This window comes from Pantherophis guttatus, chromosome 3 (assembly GCF_059756535.1).
Source record: "Pantherophis guttatus breed Tessera chromosome 3, ASM5975653v1, whole genome shotgun sequence".
NCBI lineage: Eukaryota > Metazoa > Chordata > Lepidosauria > Squamata > Colubridae > Pantherophis > Pantherophis guttatus.
This window is the reverse complement of record NC_142065.1, coordinates 167,829,087-167,832,929: the sequence shown is the minus strand read 5'-3', so window position 1 is coordinate 167,832,929 and position 3,843 is coordinate 167,829,087. Positions and strand designations below refer to the sequence as shown.

At 37.0% G+C, this 3,843-nt stretch overlaps 1 long non-coding RNA gene across 1 annotated transcript; it reads right to left on the bottom strand.

Moving 5' to 3' along the window:
• Window positions 1–646: 646 nt before the first annotated feature.
• Window positions 647–3,141, bottom strand: LOC117672379 (uncharacterized). Its single transcript, XR_004593214.3, has 2 exons — window positions 3,073–3,141; window positions 647–1,689 (listed from the first exon to the last, which is right to left on the bottom strand). It is a non-coding gene; the product is annotated as an uncharacterized LOC117672379 (long non-coding RNA).
• Between the last annotated feature and the right edge of the window lie 702 nt (window positions 3,142–3,843).

Here is a 3,843-nt window from a genome sequence, read left to right as displayed (position 1 = left end):
TCCAATAATTTGTTTCTTGCCTCTTTTTTTAAAGACTTTATCCTGGCTCACATGGTATGATCTTTTGTTTTTCATCTATCTGAGCATAACCTTTGTAAGGTAATTTAAATTAAGATATAGATTTGAATCCACATAGTTCAAATCCAGTGAAAACCTATTCCTTATTTTTGTCTGACTCTATAGCACTCCTATTGTTTCTGATACACTGCCTTAGGGCTATTAGTTAGGAAGCAATGTAAAATTTGCTAACAAAATAAAGAAATCCTAGACAGGAATAAACATTTCTGGCCTGGCTCTCTCTCAAAAAATGTCTGTCCTATCTGCTGTACCAAAATGATGAATTTGTTTATCTCTTATGGTTCATAAAGGAGGTCAGGAGATATCTTGCTGTTTTGGTCCTTGGGGATGGATAAGAAAGATGGCATTTGCAGTGAATATATGACTAGGCTACCATAGCCAAAATTTAATAAGTCGTCATAAGAAGACCCAAATATGTTCCTTCTATTTCATTATGTCTCTGTGCTTCCATGTTTATTCTGAAGATTTACACTTGATTTAACCAATTATTTTCAAGACAACTTACATTTCATTGTGATCATGCAACCACCATCAAATTAGAACAAAAACACATACAAAACAGCAGCTCTCAAGTGGAACAAGACCATACTTTATTTTAGTTTTGAAGTACCGTAGCTTGTTCTACATATTTTTATAATCACTTGATATTAAAATGGATGGTGCATGAATGAACCAGATGATGCAACAAAACTCTGAAACAATCCTCATATCCAAATGACTTTTTGATAAGTGTATATTTAATAGCATAGAAGAGTATCTAAAAGAGAACCAGGACAATCAAACTAAGCAGAAAACATTTTTTTTTAAACTTGGACCAGTTATGACCCAACAAATGAATCTAGTCCATTAGTCATGAGTGATAGAAAATGGTACTTTTTTGCAGGCCTGAGAGCAAAAAACATGTGGTCAATGAGTGACCGCCATTCTTCGCTGGATGGCAAGAATGGGCTTAAAAGACCAGAAGTGCTATCATTTACAAACTGATAGTTTGATTTATCTTTATATGGAGTGAAACAGAGCTGAGTGTACTGTACAAGCTGAAATCAAGTCATTGGCTGGATTATAGAACACACTAGTCTACAGTGGAGTTAGAAAGTTGGAAAGGAACAACCTATGGTTCAGTGGAAGCATCAAAGCTACTTATTATGGCCACCCACTCTGGAAGACTCAGGCGATGATTAAACAATCCCAAAAAATTAAAATCTATCCTCTTCTTGAGTACATTGTCAGAGGGAAATTAACAGCTTATGTGGTTAGGAGTTTGACTTTTTACCGATCTTACTGTTAAAAAGTTTAATATTAAAGCAGAATCTGCCTTCATGTTTAATTCCAATAATTTCAATCTATTATTTTATAACCTGCACTCTGGGATGATGGGGAACAGGTCTTGATCTTCTTTTGCATGGTTTTATTTGAAGAATGTCTTTCTCCTCTTCCCTCTGCTTTTTTTCAAGGATATACATGTCTAGCATTTTCATTCATGCTCTCTTCACAGACTTTGTTTCTTGTTCTTTGATCATTCTCTCAATTCTTTTCTATGGACCCGGTAGAGTTTGTTTCAGTTGTTTTAAAATATGGGTATAAAATTGGACAACATTTCAAGATGGGCTTCTGTTCAACACAATATAAAGTGAAACTGTGAAAAATTTCAATAGATGCATTCTATTTTTTAACCTATTAACATAATTTCTAATGTTATTTCTACCTTCTAGAGTGTTAACTATTCTATTTGTTATCTTCAACTTTGATCAGTGTTTCTTTCACCTCTCTATCAATATCATTAATAAAACTATCAAAGGCCAGTTGGCCAGGACTGAATGTCTACTTGTTATACTAAGTAGACGTTCATATAACAAGTAGACACTCAATACAGAACTATTTCCAAAATTCTCTAATTTTCATTTCAATATGTTACAAAAATCCAGCATAGTATGCTGAACCACAAATTTGGATCTATTTCATAATCCATAGGTAAAGGTAAAGGTTCCCCTCGCACATATGTGTTAGTCATTCCCGACTCTAGGGGGCGGTGCTCATCTCCGTTTCAAAGCCAAAGAGCCAGCGCTGTCTAAAGACATTTCCGTGGTCATGTGGCCAGCATGACTAAATGCCAAAGGTGCATGGAACATTGTTACCTTCCCACCAAAGGTGGTCCCTATTTTTCTGCTTGCATTTTTTACATGCTTTCGAACTGCTAGGTTGGCAGAAGCTGGGACAAGTAACGGGAGGTCACCCCGTTATGCGGCACTAGGGATTCCAACCGCTGAACTGCTGACCTTTCAATCGACAAGCTCAGCGTCTTAGCCACTGAGCCACCACATTCCTTTCATAGTCCATAAATAATTCAATCTCGTCCAACTAGATTAGGACCATATTCCAATGCCAGAGAAGCTCCCAAACAAGCATCCATGCTTGGCTGATGAAGCCATGCTTGTGGGTTGGACCTGGTCAAGTGACCATTGGGAGACTGCAAACCCTCCTGACTTTTGCTAGGCTTTGAGGAAGCCAGCCACCTGCATACAAAGTTGGCAGTTTCAGGACAAGCTTCCCAAAAGCTTTCCCTTGCTTAACCTCTTCCGTCCCCTAGAAACCCACAATTCTTCAATAAAGAAAACAAACAAACAAAAAACGCTCAGAGAGACAGACTTGTTGATATTTCTCCTTCCTCCCCCCACCCCAACTTAGGTGCTGAAACTAAACTTTCCACTTCTGCCCTCCAATCTTGATCTCTTTTAACCACTTCATTTGCTAAATTTATTGTGTGTGGTGGTGGGGGGGTGAGGTAGTGTCCCTGTGATCAGTTTTAAGGATGAATGATTGTGAGGGCACTGCAGTCGCTGTAACTTTGAAACTACATATGACCTTGTAGTTTAGAAACTACAAGATCATATGTAGTTTTTGGGAGGACTGTCATAACTTCAAACGACAGTTAAGTGTTCGGTTGTATCTTGAGAACTACATGTAAAAAGGGATGCAATGTCTGTGCTGCTTTACCTCATATCCTAAAATGTGAAGAAATCCTCAAATAAAATAGACCAGCTTCAACATTCTTCTTACATTACTACTTGTGTACAGATTTCAAAAAGTAACGGTTAAATTACATCTCTGGAAAACAAACTACTGGTAATTTTAAAACTGTCTGGTCTGAGCTGCTTAATTTAACATCCTTAGAATTGAAATTATTTCTGAACCAGGTGAAAACAGTACCTGGTTTTCTTGTTCTTTTCTTTTTGTCAAACATAAAGTCTTGCTTCATTCAAGTATTACCAGTGCTATTCAGTTTAGGGATATAATTGAACAGGTTGTAAAATGTATGGGAGGTAATATTTGGAGGCCTGTATGCCAGGGTTTTGCTTCAAGATACCAGAGTTACTGCATTGCATCTGAGCTGTCAACCTATTTCTTTCCTTTGTAGGTTTCATTTTGTGTTATTTCTTCACCTTTTGGAGACCCCTTACCTCTCCTCTCTTAAATCTACACTCACCACCAAGCAGACATAATCCAAGAATTTCAGTAAATCAACACTATATGCTCCCTACTGACTCAGAGAATTTGATACTGACAGATTATTACACCTAGAAGAAAAATACTGCCATAGTTTCTCTAACATTATTTGCCTGGAAGTAAGAGCAGAGACAGAGGTGGATAAGATCCATTATGAAAGTACCAATGCCGGTATTTTGCTGTAATAGAATTATTTTTAATTTATATTTTATAACAGAGAACATAGGTTTCTGGACAAATCGCTCTCTCCAACTTTAACAT